This window comes from Hyaena hyaena, unplaced genomic scaffold (assembly GCF_003009895.1).
Source record: "Hyaena hyaena isolate Hyena2069 unplaced genomic scaffold, ASM300989v1 scaffold_62, whole genome shotgun sequence".
Taxonomy (NCBI): domain Eukaryota; kingdom Metazoa; phylum Chordata; class Mammalia; order Carnivora; family Hyaenidae; genus Hyaena; species Hyaena hyaena.
Window position 1 is genome coordinate 1,319,651 of NW_024080694.1, and position 22,513 is coordinate 1,342,163.

Here is a 22,513-nt window from a genome sequence, read left to right on the forward strand (position 1 = left end):
GAGAAACAGATCTTATGTCACTTCATGTTGACACATATTTATTGAGCTGTACTACATGCCAGATGCTAAACACGGGGGTTATGGAGTTGAATATAACATGACTTCTCTTGGCCTCATAGATTTGATTTGTTTTGTTTAGTGCTAAATCTCCAGGACCTGGGACAGCATCTAGCACATAACAGGTGCTCAATTAATATTCATCAAATGAATCTGTGAATGACTAAGTAGAATAGATACACAAATAATCGTCATGCAATGAAATATAAAGCCTACATAAGATGCTTTCGTGATACAAGGGAAGTTGTTATTTTTCCAGCAGAGGAGAGAGAAAGCTACAGATATGGAACTATTTGGTTGAACCCTGAAGAATTATCTCCAGTTTACTGAGAGATCATGGAAGACAGTCCGTGAAAAGAAGATACCATGGGAAAAACTAGGGGCATGTATGTGTGTGTCTACCTTATTTATTCTTCTGTTTCACAACCCAATCCATGAAAAGTGGGAAAATGTGGGTTGTCCACAGACCACAAAGTAAATACCCCTCTTGTCTCCCAAATCAGCTGGTCAATCCTGTCTACATAGAATAAAGAGGGATGAAAAATTGTCCAGAGGATATGTGCTATTAGAAAATATGAGTACTTGAGGACTGAGTGCTCCAGCTTACCGTTCTTCCATAATGGTTTTCATGTTGAGTTTCATAGAGCCCTGGCATGTATCTAAGACCTATTGCTGCCTACACCACTGTGGAGTAAGAGAAGGCAGGCAAAAAGACAAGGTCCCACGGCCTCCATCCCAGATTTAGTCAGAATAGCTCCGCTTCTTAATCTGTTTTCTGTAAGATTTTAGTGAGAATATTATTTCTATGTAATTGGATAGTTTTTCTACTTTTAAAAAATATGTTTTTTAAGCAACTGATCTGTTAAGTGCCAATCCTCAGAATCACTGTACAGCCATTTGCTGCACTTGGTAGAGACACAATGTCACCACCGGAAATGAAAAGAAACCGTAATTTTTATTTTTTTGAAATTATGATCTATGCTGGAATTCCTAATCTATAGAGTAGTAATACCTAGCTGTGACTTTTAACACCCTACAAGAGAAGACATCGATCACAATTGTGTCAAAGATGAAAGATCTGTCAAAGTACTAATTTTGATTTCTTCTCTTTGTTCTTATATCCTATACTGTGTCTTTTTTTTTTTTTTTTTTTTTTGGTATGCTTTGCACTGGGATCCATGAGCCCCTTCAAACATGTCTCTTGGATGCCATGCTGTTTTGATGGCTGAGTGTAAGAAATAAAATATCATCTCATGCTCCTCTCTTAGAGCTCCCCATTTAATCTCAGTTCGTGACTTTATTTGCATGCATTTACATTCTTCATTTCATTTATAAAATCAGTCAAATGATTTTATAAGCCCACTTAATGTGCTAACATCAAGGATACCCTTATCATTTCCAGAGAGTTGATGTATCCAAATGATTCATTTCCTTTGTTCCTTCCTCCAACTCTTCTAGTGTTATAATTCCTCTTTTACAGAATGAAATTTTATAATTTTAGCAATTTTATAAGTTCCTGAAACAAAAGAAGTGTGTATACATAATAGAAAACAACCAACTACATATTTATATAGATGTATATATAAAGTGACTATATCACCTTTATATAAAAGACAACAATAGTCAATTTTGGCTCCCTCAATTATTACCTCTAAGACCTTAACTTCCTCAACTGTTAAATGAGAGCAATCATATCTTTTTTTTTTTTTTTTACAAATAGTTTATTGTCAAATTAGTTTCCACATAACACTCAGTGCTCATCCCCACAAGTGTCCTCCTCCATGCCCATCCCCCCTCCCCCCCACATCCATCAGTCCTCAGTTTTTGTCAGCATTCAAGAGTCTCTCATGGTTTGCCTCTCTCCCTTTCCCCCACCATTTCCGCCCTTCTTCTCCCCCTTGTTCCTCCGTCAAGTTCCTCCTAATCCTCCTATACGTGCAAACATATGATATTTGTCCTTCTCTGCCTGACTTATTTCGCTCAGCATAACACCCTCAAGGTCCATCCATGTTGCTACACATGGCCAGATTTCATTGTTTCTCATTGCCATGTAGTATTCCATGGTATAGATAAACCACATCTTCTTGATCCATTCATCTGTTGATGGACACTTAGGCTCTTTCCATGTTTTAGCTATTGTGGAGAGTGCTGCTATGAACATTGGGGTACATGTGCTCCTATGCATCAGCATTTCGGTATCCCTTGGGTAAATTCCTAGCAGTGCTATTGCTGGGTCATAGGAGAGTTCTATTGTTAGTTTCCTTAGGAACCTCCACACTGTTTTCCAGAGGGGCTGTACCAGTTTACATTCCCACCAACAGAGAGCAACCATAACTAAATGTCACAGAGTTTACATGAAGATGCATCATATGTGTATAATAGGATAGCCATGCTATAATTGATCTTCATTTCCTGCGACTGTTCTTCCATGGCTTTGACTATGAACTAAGAAAACTGACTTTACTTGCAGTCAGAACTGTTACATACAGGTGAGTGCTGTTTTTCCACACTACTACTCCAGGAACTTGAAATTTATTTTAGCAATCTTTATTTATTCAACAAAAAAGTACTGGCTACCACTATCTGTCAGGAAGGCACCGAGCCTAGGGTTGAGACTGAAATATACAAAATCCAGTCTTTCTCTCAATTTACATCCTAAATGAGACATACAATCCTCAAAAATAATCACACCACTGGATGTATAATTACAGTACTGGCAGGAGCTGTGGGTGAGAAGAAAGGTATCATGAGGGACTATGAAAAAGAGCTGGCCCAGCCTGGAGAGATCAGGAAAGACTTCTCCAAGAAAGGGCCTCTTGAATTGGGATCAGAAGGATGAATAGGAGTTAAGTAGACAGAGTGTGTTGTGGGAGGGTGACCAGAAAGCAAAGAGATCAGCAGGAGGAAAGCCCTATGAGGGTGTAAACCATGAGGAGTGTAAAGAACTGAGGAAAGGCCATGAGGCAGGAGCACAGACAGAGCTATGAGGTTGGAGGGAAGCTAAGGGCCAACAGTGACCAAGCACCTCTGGAGGCCAGACACTACTCTCATTATTCTACCAGGATTATCTCCTCAATCTCCATAACAGACCTACAAGGAAAGCTGGGAGCTATAGGGAAAGTCCCGCACTATCTTATGAATGTTACCAAATCCTGAAGAGTAGAGGATGGAGGAGTTGGTTCATTTAGCAAATGCTGCATCTCTGGCATTCTTCTGGGCACTCGTTTATCCAGGCAAAAAATTTTTAAAAAGCAGAAGAGGAAAAGCCACAGGAATCATGGAAGCCTTCCAGAGGTACTGGGGACAATAGCATAATTCCATTCTGCTAATGGAATAAGAAGGGTTGACCAGCCAGTTGGCAAAGACAGGGCTGTATCATTATCCATTGGTAGGAATCCATGGCCATATCTCTTATCTTCCTGAAGTGATAATCAAAATTGATTCAAGGCATTTGCTTGTAGCTGCAAAAAGCTTCAGGGAGTGAGCCAGTCCGGCCAGTTGCCTGGTTCTTCCAACTATTCATCAACTTTTGGAACTTCTGGTGACAAGTTGGATAAGGTGTCCTCAAGTCATTATGGCATAGAACCACCTTGTGAGTCCAAACTCTTTTCTTTGGTTGCCCCTGTGGGCTTACCAAAATCACACCTGTTTCTAATGCAATTTCATGCACCAGCTCAAATGAGCTGTTTCTGGCCTCCTCCCACTTTCACAGGACACATGCTCTTAACTCAACCCCAGGAAAATTCTAGAAAATTTGTAAGAGAGGAAGGAAAGGTGGTTGGAACTCCAGCCCAACCTCATCCTCTACATGTCCCATCAGAACCAGGTAATTTTCTACAAATAGAGCCCATTCCTACTCTTCCTTTATACTGCACCCACAAAAGATTTTGCTCTATTTGTAAAGATTTTAACTGGCTCAACTGAGCCAAGGCTAGAAAAGGACCAAGCAGTATGAAATAGAGGAAGAGCCTGGGCTTTGGACTTCAGCATGAACTCTTATGGCTGTTAGAGTCAGCTCACTTATCTTGAGTTCTAGCTCTATCACGTGCTAATTTCTTGAGCAAGTTACTTAACTTTTATTTCATCTACAAAATAGAGTAACATTCTGAATTATAGTTTTGCAAGGTTACTGTGAAGATTATATTATGTATAGATATGTGTAATAGATCTAGTATATATATACCTGTTTTATATATAAAAATATACAAGTACATGAAATAGATTTCATATATATATATATATATATATATATATGATGTAAGTATACATAATGCACTTAGCACAGTGGCTAGGAGTAGTTGCTATTATCGTTAGGTGTTCTAGATATCTATTGTTGCATAACAAATCATCCCAGAATTTAATGGCATAAAGCAACAGCATTTTATTCTGTTCACAGCAGGCATACTGCTTAAACTGAGGTGGCTTTAGGGGTGTCTGGGTGGCTCAGTCAGTTAAGCATCCTACTTCACCTCAGGTCATGATCTCATGGTTCATGAGTTCGAGCCCTGGGTCGGACTCTGTGCTGACAGATCAGAGCCTGCAGCCTGCTTCAGATTCTGTGTCTCCCTCTCTCTCTGCCCCTCCTCAGCTTTCTCTCTCCTTTTCTCTCTCTCAAAAAGAAAATAAATAAACATTAAAAAAATTAAACTGATGTGGCTTGAATGTCTAAAACTGGCCAGGACAGGTTCATTGAGGCTCTATATCTGGGGTCTCCATTCTGACTATCACCTGGATTCCTCAGTCACTCTCCATGGTCTTGCTGAGTCTGGAATGTCTGAAATAAGTCATATGTCTCATGTTTGTGCTGGAATGGCTGGAAAAGCTGTAGCTGCAGGGCATCTCTCTTTCTCTCTCCAGTTAGCTAACTTGGACTTCCTCAAAGCATGGTGGTAGTGGAGTAGTCAACTTCTTACTTGACAGCTAGCTTCTCCAATAATGAGCGTTCGAAAAGACAAGAAAGCTGCGAGTCTTCTTATGAACTAGCCTCCAATGTCACACAGTATCCCTTCTGACATATTCTATCTGTCAAGAAAAGGTCACAGAGCCAGCCAAAATTCAAGGGCTAAGGATTACACAGAACATGAATACCATAAGGCATAATTGGTTGGGGGAGGGCATCTTTGTAGACAAGATGTCAGAGTTTTCCCTCTGGCCTGTAATGATACACATATTCTCCACATGCAAAATAAGCTCATTCAAGGATGGCCACACCAGTGTCTCTCATCCCATACGATTTTCTGCAATGTGACCTTGACGTTTTCCTATCAAGAGGGAGAGTGTATTTCTCTACCTCCTTGGATCTGACAGAGCCTGTGACAGCTTTGACTATCAGGATATCATGGAAATGATGTTGTATCATGTGTAGCCCTAACTGGCCTGGGAGCATCTTATTCTTGCCATCTTGGAATCTGGTCATCATACAAGAAGTGTGCCTACCTTGAATCCACTCTGCTGTGCCAACTACAAGCCAAGATCCTGGAGGATAAGATATGATGTAGGAAGAGAAAAGGTCACAGAACACCAAGGCACCAGGCAGGTGAGAAAAGAAGACATCCTGGACATCAATCCCAGTTCATTCTTTGGACAGCTCTAGCCCCAGCTGCTATCTGACTGCTGCCATTTGGGGATCCCTAGTAAGAACCTCTCAGCTGAGCCCAGTCAACTTCCAGAACTCTGATATAATAATAAATTGCTGATTTAAGTACCTAAGTTCCAGGTGGCTTGTTAGTAAGAGATAACTGAGAATACCAGCTATGTGATATTGGGCAAGTCACTTAATCTATCTGAGCCTCAGTTTCCCCAGGTGTCAGAGTGGAAACACACACACAAAAAAAATTCACCCCTTTCCTATTTTTAATCACAGCTGAGGCCAAGATTTTAAATTTGTTTGCCGTTCTCATGCAGCATTTTTAGAGGGAAGATGTGCTTCCTCTTGATTCAACAGGGAAATAAGAAAGCAGAGGCATGCATTATTGATGCATTAACCATTTCTCACCTCTTCTTTACCAACATCAGCCTGAATATCTCTCGTACTATCACTTCTTTTTTTTTTTTTAATGTTTTATTTATTTTTAGGAGAGAGAGAGAGAGACAGCATGAGCAGGGGAGGGTCAGAGAGAGACGGAGTCACAGACTGAAACAGGCTCCAGGCTCTGAGCTGGCAGTCAGCACAGAGCCCGACGCGGGGCTCGAACCCACGAACCGCGAGATCATGACCCAAGCGAAAGTCTGACGCTCAACCGACTAAGCCACCCAGGCGCCCCTCGTACTATCACTTCTATGTAAAGATGAAAAGCTGGCTTCCTGACATCCAGTTTGCCTCTATCGCCTGAATGAGTATCTCAGAAGGAAAGACACCTTGCACTCAGAAACCTTCCCCAGGATACAGGGCCTTTCACATCTCTAGCCTTTGCATATTTGTCTACTTTCAAAAGGGGGTAATTTCTTCCAAAATATTGTTACTGTGAATATCAAAGGACAGATGACAGACTGTTTTGAAAGCCCAAAACCTATGTATTCCTAGGACTGTGACCATTACAGGCACCTAGTAGTCAATGAGTATTAAATGGATGCAGAAAAGGATGGCTTGTCTCATTTTTATTAGAAACTGCATTTCAAAAAATTTCTCAAAAAATGTTCATGGAAGCATCACATCACAGTCACCAGAGTGCTTGTTAAAAATGCAGATTCCAGACACATTGAATCAGAATATCTCAACGTGGAGGCTGGGAATTTGTATTTTTAACAAGCACCCACAGTGATTAGTAAGAGCACTAAAATTCAAGAACGGCACTCTAAATTCCCATGTTTCTTTCCAAGTTTGATTTGGGAACTATTAACTGGCTAAGACTGGGAACAAAGAGACCCAAGCAGGATTTAGAAATTCTGGTGCTTTGCATACCTTTCACAGAATTAATCCTGTCTACGGGTTTCTTCTGCACTTAAGAGTATAAACACTGCAGATGGTTCACTGTTTTCTAAATCTGTTTTTGCTTAATCTGTCTAAATGTAAAACAAAAATGAGAATACCTTATTATAATTTCCAAGGCTTCAGTAAAAGTGTTTATTTAAAAGCACGAGGAGGATTTAATGGCAATGAGTGATTACTTCTTTCCCAGGTAAATAAGCATGAGAACTTTTTTGAGTTGACCAGATTCTAAGTGTAGGAACAAAGGATTTAGAGGATGACCTTAAGCAAATCAATTAATTTTTCTGTGCCCCACTTTCCTCACCTGCTAAGAGAATTTCTGTGAGGATTACATAGGGTCACCATATTGCACAACACACATTATGGTGTATGTACAGTGCACAACTTGAACATCTGTACGTAAAAGTCTTATCAGTGAGTAAACCAAAGCGTGTGAAGGCTTGTCACATAGTATAGGGAAAGTTAAGGGCTTCTTACATGAGCTTGTGATGCAAAGAAAAAAGAAAGCCTTACTGGGATCTATAAAACAGGAACCTGAGAAAGAGATTATAGAAAATTGTTTGGCTGAAGGTCTTGTCCACTTCAGTAAGATAGTTATCAGCCCCAAATCACACATGTGTGCACCTGAATGAGTATCTCAGAATATGCAGACATTCACAAACATACAAACACCCAGACTGTCGAGAACACATTGGGTTCTCTACCCATATTGTGAACACATCCTCTTTTCTTCTGGAAAATCCCTTACTTCTGTTTTTCGACAGACCTATGGCTCTTTCGATCTCTGGATGTGTGGTCTGGGTGGGACTCCATATTCAGCAACAAGGATGGGAAACAGCCCATGCTCTAGCCAGCCAGCACTCCGCCTTTCGCTGGGGAGAAGAGGAGTTGCAGGGGCCAAGCTGGACGGGTCAGAGCCAGTCTCGGGATCTGTCCGAGTGCTCCTGGGAAAGGCTCTCACTTTCCTGTGCTGTACTTGAACCAAGACGGGATGAGGCCAAGCCTGCTGCTGCCATTCGATACTAGGAAGAGTGAGGCGGGGGCTGCTCCAGAATGACGGGAATGATCTGGCGTTTGAGGTCTGGATCCTACCTTGCCTGAGGCAGGCTTTTCAGCTTTGCAAATCTACCCATTCCCCTTGATGTTTCCGCTGAAGTCAGTCGGCACTGCCCTGCCATCACTTGCAACACTGGGGAATGAATACAGTGCACAATGAGAGGACCCATGCTTTGACTAATTCATAACAGGGTTACTTTATCTGCTGTCTGCCTGTCTGCTAGCAGTTATGGCATTGATACATCAAGTTTAACTATGCTGAATATCATTTGTTATCCAACCCAGGACATTTTTGAGAGTGAAAGGGGCATTCTTATTATTTTTATTATTACTATTATTATTTTTACTACTTACTTAGGTCAGGACAAAAATAAACCACACTATACGATCATCATCATTTTAACCAAATGGCCTGGCTGTTGATGATTCGAAGACACAGCCAGAGTTCATGTGTTTTTAAGTGGTTTGCTTTCCAGGGCTCACATTCTATTCCTGACACTTAGAACAATGTCCAGCACAACACTGATATGCAATATTTACCTAATGAATAAGGCATTTCAAAAACATTTCAGGATGTCCATTCATATATAGCTTCAATAAAGACTTGAGTACTTTTGTATTCCAGTCATCGTTCTAAGCACTGAAGGGACAAATGTGAGCAACATGGTTAAGATCCCTGCCCTCCTGGAGCTGACATTCCTGGGGACAGGGACAAGATGATACACAAGAGAGCAGACAAGGGCTTTCTGGTTAGGGTGCATGTTGTAGAGGAAATGACACAGGTTGGCATCTGGGTAGTATGATCAGGAAACAGCTCTCCAAAACGTTGACTTCTCAACTGGAACCGAGGCAATCAGGCAAAGAGCAAGAAGGGCTCCTACAGCAAAGATGAGCTCCCTGCCTGCTACTCTGCTCTGCTCTCTAGTTCACAGCATGACCCACACAGTCACACAGGCTCAGGACTCCAGCAGCTGCCAGTATACCAACCTTGAGGAAATGCCCAACTGGTTGAGGAGAGAAAGCACAGACCCAAGCACAGGAGTGAATGCTATAAGGACCTCAGAACGGGGGGCGCCTGGGTGGTTCAGTCAGTTAAGCATCCAACTTCCACTTAGGTCATCGACTTGTGGTTTGTGAGTTCAAGCCCCACATCAGGCTCCATACTAACAGTGTGGAGCCTGCTTGGGATTCTCTCTTCCTCTCTCTCTGCCCCTCCCCACTTGCACACAGGCTCGCTTGCTGTTTCTCAAAATAATAAATAAATAAGCTTCAGGGAAAAGGGATCTCATAATGGGAGAGGTGAGCACATCTTGGGTTTGAGGGTGGGCATAGGGAGGCGCTTCATGGAGGAGGAAGTGAGATTTGCAATTAGAGAGCAGAGCAGTGATTTCAGACTCTGGGATAGGGTTGTGGGTTTGAAACCTGTCTGCCTGCGTATCAGCTTTGTGACCTTGAGCACATAATCTTTGTGAGATGCACTATCTCAGCTATAATACGGGGATGACAATAACAGTATCCTAATATGTACTTAGGGTTTAGCACAGCATCTGAGAAACCGTAAGTGTTCAGTAAATATTAGCTATTATTGTTAAATAGTGAAGAGAGACAGTAACTATTTAAATATGTTCCAGAATACAGAAAGAAACAAGATGCTGGCCTTTCTTCTCAGGAATCTTTGTGTGCTCGCAGTAATGAGAGTTCTCAAACATGCCTGGATAGAGCACCAGGTCTCTGAAGCCTTGAGGGAGGTGCTGTGCCATGAAACCAAAGAATGATATATTTTTTTCAATGATTAAGGAAAAAATTCATTTGAGATCACATATTTTTTTTCCAATTTCAAGTTTTCTTCCCAGATATATTTTTCTTAAACTTTGGACATCTGCTACCTAAAGTACTGGCAGATGACAAAATGAATGAACAAGCAGCAGAGAAATATTACCAGAAAAACTCAGGAACAGCCGATCGTGTTTAGACCAACATCTTGTTCTTTTAGTGGATATGGGTATTCAGGTTGTGGTTTTTAAATCGGAGGCAGACTGTCATATTGTCTGGAAGGAAAATTGTTCCTACTGCATATACCAGAATTAAATATATCAGCATTTCATGGTGTTCTTCATAAAAAGTCATGCATTCCAGGTGCTCTACCGCCTAAATAAACTCAAGTCACTCTAGAAAAGTTCAAAGTCCTTGCTTGACAGAAAGTTTCTAATTCATCCACCCACTTTCCTCTGAACTGAAAAGTGGAATTTGGTAGAAGTATAAGAGTGGCAAAAAAAAAAAAAAAAAAAAAAAAGGAAGAGAAGAGGACTAGGAGACTGTTACTTCCTTCAAGAAGAAAATGAAACCCAGGAGACGGCTGATGATTTTCCCAAGGTCACTCAGGAAGTTGACAAAGGAAGGAGAAGTAAGAATGACATCTTAGGGAGTAATAGTTCATACCAGTCTCTGTTGTGTGCATAAAAATCACTGAGCTTCCCAGGGGCAATGATAATGAACCGTGTGATTTAAGAACTGTAACTGCAACATATTTTGAGGTTCTAAGTCCCAGAGGCACAATAATTAAAAGGATCTCAAAGCAGCAGGCAGAAAGTGTCTGGTCCTTTTAATGGATGGAGTCCCAGATGGCACAGATATCCCCGCACAGCACTCTGCATATCCATCCAGGCCACTCTGGCTTTGATTACAATGGAGAATCCTCTCTATCAGTTATGTCTAGTGTCCAACTTAAATGCTACTCATTCCATGAAGTCTGGTTGGAATCTCTCCCTACCCTAAATACCTTTCTTTAGCGATGGCTTTTACCTGTTTTCCAGTAAGATCCACATGAGAAATACCTTGATATGCTTGCATGCACTTTATTGCTGCCGTAACAAATTACCACAAATTTAATGGTTTAACACAGCACAAATTTATTATCTTACAATCCTGGAGGTCAGACAAGCGTTTCACTGGATTAAAATTAAGGTGTTGGCAAGACTGTGTTTCTTTCTGAGATGGCAGGGAAGATTCCATTTCCTTGGCTTTTTCCATCTTCTATAGGCTGCCTGCATTCCTTGTGTATGGATTCCTTCCTCCATCTTCAAAGCCAGGGACATAGCATCTCTCTGACCCTGCTTCGTCATTACATCTCCTTTTCTGATCATAGCCAGAAAATGGCCCCTGCTTTTAAGGACTCATGTGATTATACTAGACCCACCTGGATTATCCAGGATAATCTCTCATTCTCAATGGCCTTGATTTCATCCCACTTGAAGCATCCCTCTGCCTTGTAAGGTAACTTATTCACTGGCTCTGGGAATTGGAATCTCTTTAAGGAGCCATTATTCAACCTACCACAGTCCACCTTTTGCCCAAAAGATTCATGTTTGTCTCACACACAAAACACATTCACTCCATCCCAAGTTCCCCAAAAGCCTCATCCCATTATGGGATCACTCAAAGTTCAAAACCTTGTATAATAAATCGTATCAGTTCAAAGGACCCAAATCTCAGTATCTAAATCATCTAAATCATGTAAGGGGAAGGCTCTGGGCATGATCCATCCTAGGACACAATTCATCTCTGTCTGTGGGCCTGTGAAACTCAAGAGATAAGTTATCTGCCCCCAAATGCAATGCCAGGAAAGACATAAAACGACAGGTATAGATATCCCTGTTCAAAAAGGGAAGAAAATGAAAGGGAAAAAAAAAGAGTCAAGCAATTTTGAAATCCAGCCAGGAAAATTTCATTAGGTTTCAAGGCCTATGAGTAATCCTCTGAGGTTCGTGGCTCTTCCCTCTGGGTCCATTGCTCTACCCTCTGGTGTTGAGCCTCTGTCCTGAGTTATCCTTACTTTTTCATAAAAGATGGCACTTGCTTGCAACTGAGTAGGTTTTATCAGCTTGTTTCTTGGCAGTACAATGTTGAAGGCAAACAGACTTCTTTCATTTAGTAATCTCTTTCAGCCCAAGCTGATAGTACAGAGTTCTCTAGAACTCTCTCAGTCTCCTGTGTCTGTTGTGGGGATTCACATGCAAGTCCCATCTGTTCTTAGGCCCTCTGAATCCTACTCATGTTTCCTCCTCCTTCTATCTCAATAGAAACAGTCAGCCCAGGGATGGGGCTCAAGGTGCACTCAGAAATATCTACCATTGCCCAACACTCCTGCTTTCCTTTGGGATATGTGAAATGGTGAGAGAAAAGAATATTCTTGAACTGTCTTCCATTCATAACATGCTGCTATTTTATGATATAAAAGTCTATGCTCTGTGAGTCCTTGGAACTCTGACTTTTGATACTCAAAGCCAGGGTTTTAGTCTGGAAGACTCCAAAAGCATGGTTCCTGCAACTAAAAACCTTGGCTACTCACCTGACTTCATTCTAGTTGTTGTATATGGAGAATTTTCACTGACTCTTGCATATGGAAGAATGATACTGGACAAGAGTCTTAAATCTGTTAATAATCAGATTATATACTGAAATATGTTATGGGGTCCAATTCTCTTGGTAATTCTCAAAGTGGGGATTAGTATGCCCACTTACCATTGAAGAAATAGATACACAAAGCATGAACAACTTGTTCAATCACACCACACAGTGAGGTGCCTAAGTGTATATTCAAAATTCAAACTTCAAAATAGAATGGAGGCAAGCTATTCTTACAAATGCTCAAGCCAGATAATCCCACCCACCGTCAGTTTCCACATTTGTCCAATGACGATATAGTTCATAACCCCTCACCACAATTCCAGAAGTGTTGTTGGGATTGTCTTTTGCAAGTTTGGTGCCAAAATAAGACCTGAACTGACATCTGACGCCAGTTTTACCTCAGTGTTTCCACCGAACACATGTGCCTCTGCTGCTAGTTGATATTTTTGTTATGTGGAGGGAGGATGGGGTTGTGGCTTTTAATTACCCTCTGAAAATGTAAAAATAATAATAAGATAAAAACACTCCAATGAATAACAGAAGAAGAGAAAGAAATGATATTTTTATCAATAGCAGAGAAAGGAGAGCTGTTACAGTATGTCTGTGAGGTCACTTACCATGGAATATAAAGTGAGAACCACCACCATATACAATTTAGTGAAATCAAAAGACAATTTGTTGGTGTTTTACAGTGACTATGACAATCAAGAACTACAGAAAAGTGAGCAGAGCATTGCCTTGAAGAAAATATAAAGATCATTTCGGATTTCTTAGATTTGGAAACAATAAGCTGAACATATACCACTGACTTGCTTGCTGATCATGAAACCAGCCAGGCTACTCCATAAAGCAGCAAACACGGAAGGTAAGTGTGAATATTCAGAAAGTTGGCTGCAGAAACTTAAAAAGTGTCAGGGTGTAAAATATTTGAAAATCTGTGGCGAAAAAGCTTCCGTTGATCATGAAGCAGCTGAGAATTACATGTGTAAATTTGCCAAGATCATCTCTGATGAACACCTTAATCCTTCACAAATTTGCCAATGCTGAGGAAATAGCTCTCTACTGGAGCTGTCTCTAGAAAAAAACAGAGCAATTGCTAATGAGAGAAGCCTAGCAGGTTTTGACACTGGGTCCAGGGTGACTGTTCTTAGATGTGCCAGTTCTACAGGGAAGACTAAGTGGATAGCGACTGGAAGGAGCCAGCCTCCAAGATGTTTAACTGATGTGTGCAACTTATCTGTCACTACTGTGCAAACGGGGACGTGTGGGTGAGCAAATAAATACCTCCTGACTGATTCAGTGCCCTTCCGCACACTTGAGTTCATTGCAGGCAACCTGGACTGGAAAATACTGCAGAGTTTTATGGTTCGTGGATGCTACTCCACACATCCTTTCCCTAAACATCATGGAGAAAACAATGCTTTCAGCATTTAATTCCTCCCTCAGTGTTACACCTGTGATACGACACTGTTGGTCAAGACATTTTATGCTCCGTGGGGGGCAAGCATAAATGCCACTCCACCTTTTGTTCTCCTTTAGCTGAATGCCTATTGCGGTGAACAAACGCCTAGGAATCCCAGACATGCAAAAAGAGTTAAGATTGTCATTTCTGCGGTAGGTAATGCAATACGTCAATCCTGACACATGCTTCGCACAGGCTTTGGACTACAGGGGTGTTTGAAAATGAACCTGCAAAGGAAGACTTTGAAGATTTTATCAATACTGAGAATGGGATCGTGCCAAACTTCACGGATGACACTGAAACTTCATCAGATGAACACGTAAATAAACTAGAAGAGGTTGGCATGGAAGTGCTGAACATGACACTATTGTGATGAGAAACTGTGGAAATGGTGTCGAACACAGGGAAGCATGAGCTCAGTAGTGAAAACAATGCTGATGACATAGCAAACCCCAATTAAATATTTCCATTGATGACAAGTTAACAACGATCCCAGGAACAAGGCTGTAACTCAACAGGGAATGAAGAATCTCCATCCTTCCCACCCTATTCCACCCCATTGAACCTAGACTTCATAAATATATGCACACACATGATGAGGAGGGATTTTTATCTGGTAGGTAATTTGCAGAATTAATTAAAGATGTGAATTATCTCTATTGACTCAACTTATTTCTGCAACTTTGCAAGGGACACCCGAAAAATGGCATGAGGGGGTAGGAGGTATAGAGTGAGGGCAAAAACAATATATGGAATATTCCTAACATAAATATCTGGGGAAGGATGTAGGACAGAGGGCAAAAGTTCTTGAGTTACACATGTCTGAATTTGAATTCCTAGTTGGGCCATTTGCTAACTGTGTGACCTTAGCCAAGTTATTTCACTTTACAGTGAAATATTTCAAAGCCAAGGTCACATTGTAAAATGAGGGTAATAATAGAAACGATCTCACTGGGTTACTGTGAGAGTTGATGAGTTTAAACCACTTAGGATAGCGTCTGGCACATAATAAACACTAGAGAAATGATAGCTATTATTATTATCAGCCCCTTGAGAAGGTGATATTGAGACAAGTTATTCACACATGGGAGACACTTAAAAATATTAAAATAATGAATGAATAAATGAGTGGCCTATATTCCACTCCAGATTCTATCTTTATCCTTTTATTCAGCTTTTGCCAGGTGTCAAGCTAACCCTTTTTTTGTGTGTCTACACTCAGCTCAACCAAGTCAGTGCCATGATAATGACCCCCTCCCCCCAAAACACAACAGTCAACATAAAGGTATTTTAAAATCATAATACCCACAATAAATATAAGTGTTTGAAAACTGCCACTCACCAAACATTGCTGATAGGAGTATAAATTGATGGAAGAAATGCTCCTTTCTAAACTTATCCCATTAAATAGAAACATAGACAAGGATGTATGTTAAAGGACATTCATTTGCTCAAGGGTTATAGGACACCAGTCCTGCTAAAGCCTAAAGGCTACTATTTATTGATAACCTACATATGCCAAACATGGTTAAGGATGCTCTATATTCATTTTACCATTGGTTTATTGCCAGAGCTCTACCAGGGAAATTTTTATCAACACTTGAAAGATAAGTAAATCAGAAAACTTAGTGGTTTCCTTATTTTCCCATAGTCATACCCCTGGTAAGTGAAAGAGCACAAACTTGAGTCTAGATCTATTGGATACCAAAGCCATGCTCATTCTAATGTGCCATTCTGCCCTGTGGCAGGCCTACACCTGCTAATTACTGTTATTATTGTCTCAAGCCCATGGCTCCATGATTCAATGAGTCTGGACTATCGCTCTAATTTTTACAAATGTCTTCATCACCCAGCTCTCTGAAACTTAACTCTTTTAAGAACCCTTAAGCTAAGGGCAAGTGATTGCTGGAGCTCATTTGCCTATGTGTCAGCTACACTCTTCTCTCTTTCCTTGCTCTGCTCTGACCTGCAAAATACACTTCCCACCCATCTTTCCCTCTAGCTTCTCAGTAGTTTCACCCAATGGGAAATAATTGGCAAGAAATCTGGAGGTCAGAGAAGGGGAGAAATCAGATCCTGCAGTTGACTGCCTGGCATGGTCCTATTCTCCTGCCTGGCTACCAACGAATGCAGAATGGTAGAATGATAGTCATTACATGGGTAAGTTTCTGGAGCCATGCTATGGATTTTCCTGAAATTAAAGAATTGATGACAAAGGAAGATCAGTGGGATATCCAGAGACTGGGTTTGAGTTCCTGAGCCTAGCTAGTTGCTATGACTTTGGATACATCATTTCTCCTCTCTGTGTCTCCATTTCCTCATCGATAAAATGGACACATTGACACTTCCAAGTCCTATGAGGTTTAATTACTAGTCCTGGGTCTATAATTATCAGAGGCATTACTACACCCTGCATTGCTCTCATGAGCCTCCGGGACATGGGTGAACTTTCTGCACTCGCCTGCAAAACAATATATTGGGGGTTCTGTGGTCTCTTGGAGTCTCTTTCCATCCAAAGCAGAGGTGTCATGTGCTGCACATTTCCTTCCTTCCTGCTGCCTATCCTCAGTCTCCCTCGGGAGCTAGTTTTGAAGGAAGACACGTTGCCTAGAACTTTCTTATTTTTTTTTCTTTTGCTGTTAAGTCATGGATTGACCATCACATGTAATATAACTTAATAACTCCTTGTGAACAGTGGAAACAAGTGATTTTGCCCTTAAGATTTTTCATTCAGAATTCAACTAATTGGTTATGATAATTAGCAGTATTGCTCACTTGAGAGCAGACTAACTGGAATATTATAGGCAGCTATTCCTACCCAGTGCCACACGCATGCAAGTCCAGCAGACATCTTTATTAGCATGAGAGTTCTCTCACCTTCAACCTCATAGAATCTTCCTACAAGCCCCCTGGGCTGGTTCCAGCAGCTGCAAAAAGGCTCAAGGCACAGACTTGTCCTTGAGAAAACCCCAGAAAAGCGGAGTCTCAATCTATTTTTAAAATCATCTCTTTATATAAACCTCAACCTCTCTTTTCCTTCCTAATCTGACATTTCACATTAAATTACGAAGTGGATCAAGCCAATACTAAGATATTCTATGCTATTTTTTTTCATAAAATCAAGTCAAAAAATTATATGCTCTTTCACTATCCCCATCTCCCAAGGACTATGATATGCCTCCCCCTGGATACTTCATCACTTCTGCTCATGTGTGGTTGGGAATCACTGATCTGGAAGGAAAGAACTATATCAGATCTTTCAGTATAAAAGACAAGTATTCCCTGTTTTCAGCTTTCACAATGTGATGCAGAGGAACCTGGAGCCAGGGAGACAGCCCGGGATTTGGCGGTAGGCACATCTGCCTCCAACTTCCAGCAGCTCCACTCTTACGACCTGCATCACCTAAGGGAAGGTGCCTGGTCCCTCCAACCCCAGTTTCCATGTTTCCTAAATGGAGAAAGTAGCTAACACCCACCTGACAGGTTCATTGTGAGGACTGAATGTGTGAACTGATACATGAGATAGCCAATCCATCGGGACTTTTCTACATGCAGGGGCTGTGTCAAGTACTTAACAAACTCATTTACCCTTCACAATAACCCTTTGAAGTAGATGCTGCTATCCCATTTTAGAGAAGGGAAAACTGAGGCTTCAAGGAATTAAGCCCCTTGCCCAGAGCCTCAAATTATCAACTGACCAAGAAGGGACTTAATCCCAGATCTTTCAGACCCCTTGAGCAGTGTTTTGAACCATTATGTTATATGCCTCCCAACACGCATATTACTCCCTTCCCTTTGCCAGCAATGCTGGCTACTTAAACTGAGACTCACCGCAACACTATCACTTCTTTGAGGACAGGTATATTAGTCAGCTTGGATTGCCATAACAAAGTACAACAGACTGGGTGACTTAAACAACGAAAGTTTATTTTCTCAAGTTCTGGAGGCAAGAAGTCTAAGATCAAGGTTCTAGCCAATTGGTTTCTGATGAGAGCTCTCTTCCTGGCTTGCAGACAGCTGCCTTCTTGCTCTGTCCGCACATGGCCTTTCCTTGGTGTGTATATGGAAGGAAAGACTGAGACTGAGAGAGAGACAGAGCACTCTGGTGTATTTCCTTAATTCTACCAGACATTAAATCCTATCAGATCCAGGCTCACCATTATGGACATCATAAAACCCTAATTACTTCCTTAGAAGCCCCATCTCTAAAGACAGCCACACTGGGGGTTAGAGATTCAATATATGAATTTGGGGTGGGATGTGGGGACACAACCTTTTTTTCTATAGCAGCAAGGATTTTGGATATATTCACCATTCTAGCCCTCAGTGCTTACAACTGTCTACACAGAGTAGGCACTTAGCAAATATTGGTTGAATAAATGAATGAGTTAATAAATGAATGAACACAAAATGAACTTGAATTAATATATGACACAGATCTAAACCTTTTCACCAGCAGGGATTCATTTTATTAATTTCTTCCCATGGGCCTCATGCTTTGATAAATTTTGTCTTCCAAGCTGAGACTAGTAACAAATTGGTTTTTCCCATGTTTAATTAATCAAAGACAGATAAATTGCTAACCAGTACTTCTAATCATCATGATATACATAAGCACTATAAACAGCCTAAGTTGTTTAATTCTAAGCTGAAATAGATCAAATGAGCTGTTGCCTTAGGTGTCCTTATCAAAAGCAAATGAATGACCATTCCCAGGATTTCAAAATTCCAAAACTAGCTCATGAACTGTTAGGGATCTGGGGATCCTAGTTTGAGAAACACTTCCCTAGTGCAACCCATGTCATGTGACAAAGTGGCATCTTACAGAAGGCTTGAGTCCCAATGCAAGAAACTAAGAAACATGTACATTTGGTCAAAATTATCTTTGAAAATCCATTAAATTGCCCAAATTTGAGGTTTTTTTATATGCAGTCTTCCGCAGTAATAAATGCCTATAATCTCACAGTGTATGCAATAACATCTAGCACATAATCAAGTATATTTGGGCCAATCATATATAAATGCCAGTATATAGTGGTATATAATTATGTATAATTGAATATCCAGTGTACATATTTGATTGACTTGATGTTAGATGTGTGTTTAGCATGACTCGTCATATTATTCAAATATACAAAATAATATACATAATAAATATTTAGATGATAAAGAATAATTAAACAAACACCAGTGTACTTTCAACCAGGTTTAAGAAAGAAAACATTGCCAAGAGTTTCTAATTCCTGTATTGTCCCCCATACTAGCATTCTTCTGTCTACTCTTCTTCCCTAGGTTAACCCTATCTTACATTTTACTTTGTTTTTCAACTTTACCATGTGTTTGCATTACAAAACAATACACTGTTTGGTCTTACTTCTTATTTGAACTTTATGTAAATGGCATTATATGGTATGTATTGTTGTGTGATTTACATTATATACATATGTTTTTGCCAACATTATGTTCTTGCCTATATGCCTGTGGCTATAGTTCATTTTCACTGCTCTATAGAAAGTAAATTTTCAACTTAAAGTGTTCCTTTCCTGAATTTAGTTATTTTTATCTAATTTAGGCATGTAATATAAATGCATTAACAAAGAACTCTAACACTAATTGCCACAACAAACAACACCCAATCTGAGGAGCATTAACAAAACAGAAGTTTCATTTCTTCTGCTCTCATTATAGCCCAAAGCAAGGGGGCTGCAATGCTCTTCCCCAAGAAGTAACTCAGGGATCCAGGCTCCTTCCATCTTGTGACCCTGACATCTTCAGCATTGGCCTTCTGGTAGCCTTGGAAGAACAGAGAACAAGAAAGCTCTCTTACCAGTGCAGGGGAGGCTGATAAATGCCTCCTGTGGGTCCAAGAAAAAGAAATGGACTTGGTGAACATCCTATGGTCTCTGTCACATTTAAAATGGTACAGAGGAGTTTACTGGGTTTAGGATTAGAAAATCGGCTGCAACAGACTTTAAAAGTTATCCATCAAACTCTCTTTGTTTTATCATTCAGTGAATGTGTTTTTAATACCAACTACACACCAGGCAATGGTTGCATGACATCTATAGCATCTTTGATAAAGGACTTCCCCTCCTCAGCTTGAACAACCCCCAAGCAAGGGAGTTCATTGGCCCCAAGGAAGCAGCTGCCATATTTACACACCCAAGACTGACCATTATTCATAATGCACATGTCAAGCAGTCCCCAGTGATGGCAAGACCAAGGTGTGGCTGTGCTTGTGCACAGCTAAGGACTCAAGATGACCCACAGATCAGATTTATTGAAAAGGTCACCAATGCTAAGTCATCTATGATGATGACAGCAATTCTGTATTCTGAACATAATACCTTACTGTGACTTTTCTCTCTTTATAATGTTCCAACAAATTGTCATATAATGTTTTCCAAAGTTTGGATGTATTAGATATCTCCAAATCCCAAAATAGTTGAGCCAGCTGGGTTTTGCCTTTACCCAACTGTTCCCGAGCTTTTCTCCATACACACACACACACACACACACACACACACACACACACACAGATTCACACAGATATACACACACAGATACATACACAAAGATACATACCCAGGTACACACACAGATATACACACACAGATCCACAAACAGATACACCACAGATATACATACACAGATGCATGTACAGATATATATGCACAAATACAGCTACACACACATACAGATATACACACATAGATACACATGCAGATATATACACATACAGATACAAACACAGAGATATACACAGATATATACACAGATACACGCACAGATACAGATACACATACATACAGATATATGTACTCACAAATGCATACCAAAACCAAAACATTACTTTATAACTGTTCAAGTTTTAAGACTTCATAATACCTCCAATATCTAGCAATGTAGCACAAACACACCACACCTCTAACACAGATATTTCCAAGGAGCATGTTTGATAATGTCAATCAACTCTAGAGGACAGGAATTTTTGTAGGATTACAGGCATATATGTAAAGTCAGGACCTGTTTTCAAAAGAGGCACCAGCACAAATAAATCTCATTCCCAGAAAGTAATGCTGCAACTTTTATCCACTCAAAAATACTTTGAATTCAGTAAATCCTAACTCACATGCGTTATCTCTTCTGCTAGCCTTGCATCTGGAGTTTGACTATGAAATCAAATAACCATTTTGCTTCTGTATGCATATGTATACATCTCATGGGAAAATTTAGGGTAAACAGCTTGAATTCAGATGTACTAGTTATGTTCAGGGCAGAGATTGGCAAACTTTTCCTGCAAAGGGCTAGATAGTAAATATTTTAGGCTTTGCAGGCCATATGTTCTCTGCTGCAAACATTCAACTCTGCTGATATAGCACAAAAGTGGCCAGAAATGAATGGAAATGACTCTGCTCCAAGGAAACTTTCTTTATAAAGTAAGCAGTGAGTCAGATTTGGCCTAACAACCATAGTTTTATGATCCCTAGTAGCAGCCATAGGGCCTGCATCCCTTGAGAAAGTAGCAGAGTCACCCCAGAATTGGGCCAGGGGTAGGTAGGGGTTTCTGGTGTCAGTCCCCCATGGAAAAGAAAGTGAAACTAGAAAGTAGGTCTGAAGCCAAGCAGGAAAGCACTTTCCTGCCTTTGAGCTTCATTTGCTTGAGTCTCAACTTGGAAGAATGGGCACTTTACATGGGTAAGAGGTTAGAAGAAAATGATGTCCTCTGCCACTTGCCATGCAGAGACACTTTCAGACTTTGACAAAGAGGAAACCTGGAATTTTCCTCTAAAAGGGGGAGTGAGCCCCTTTTATGAACCACTTTATCTAGCACTGACCACTCAGCTATGCCCTCACAAGCACACTGCTCCATCTCACCGCAGCTGCCATTCCTGCCCTATTGTGGTGAATCAAATTCCTGATGTACTCCACACTTGCTCTTCCTCCTGCCATCCTCATCTCAAACTGTCAACTTTATTCTTGCACTCCCCAAGTCAAAGAACCTTGGAGACACCACCTGACACCTTTTGCTCACCCTCATCAATTCAACCATCTTGCCACTTCCACCTCTGCCATCTTGCCCGAGCCATTACCACCTCTCCCTGCATTTCCAGTCCCCCGGAGATTGTATCAAGTCTCCTGATTTTAAATACTTCTGTCTATACGTGGCAGCTTCCAAGTAAACACTTCCAAACCAGACCCTTCCCTGAGATCCATGCGCACCCTTTCCACTGTCTGTTCATCTCTACATGAGTGTTAATAGGCATCTGAAACTTAATAGACATAATTGTGCACTTCTTGTTTTCCTCTTTGACTCAGATTTCCAGCAATTTTCTCTATTTCAGGAAAGAGGAATGCCATCTTTCCAGGGGCTTAACCAAAACCCAAAATACCTCTCTCCCACCCTTACTATCTCACCCCATCTTGCTTTCCCCCCTTCTCTCTCTCTCTCATTGTGTCTCTTTCTTTCTCTCCTATTTCTCCTCCCTTCCCCTTCCTTCCTTCACCCATCTAACCCACAGCAAATCCACCTGACCATAACTTTAAAGTAAACTCATAACTCTGGGTTAAGATGGCAGAGCAGCATGGAGACCCTGAGCTTG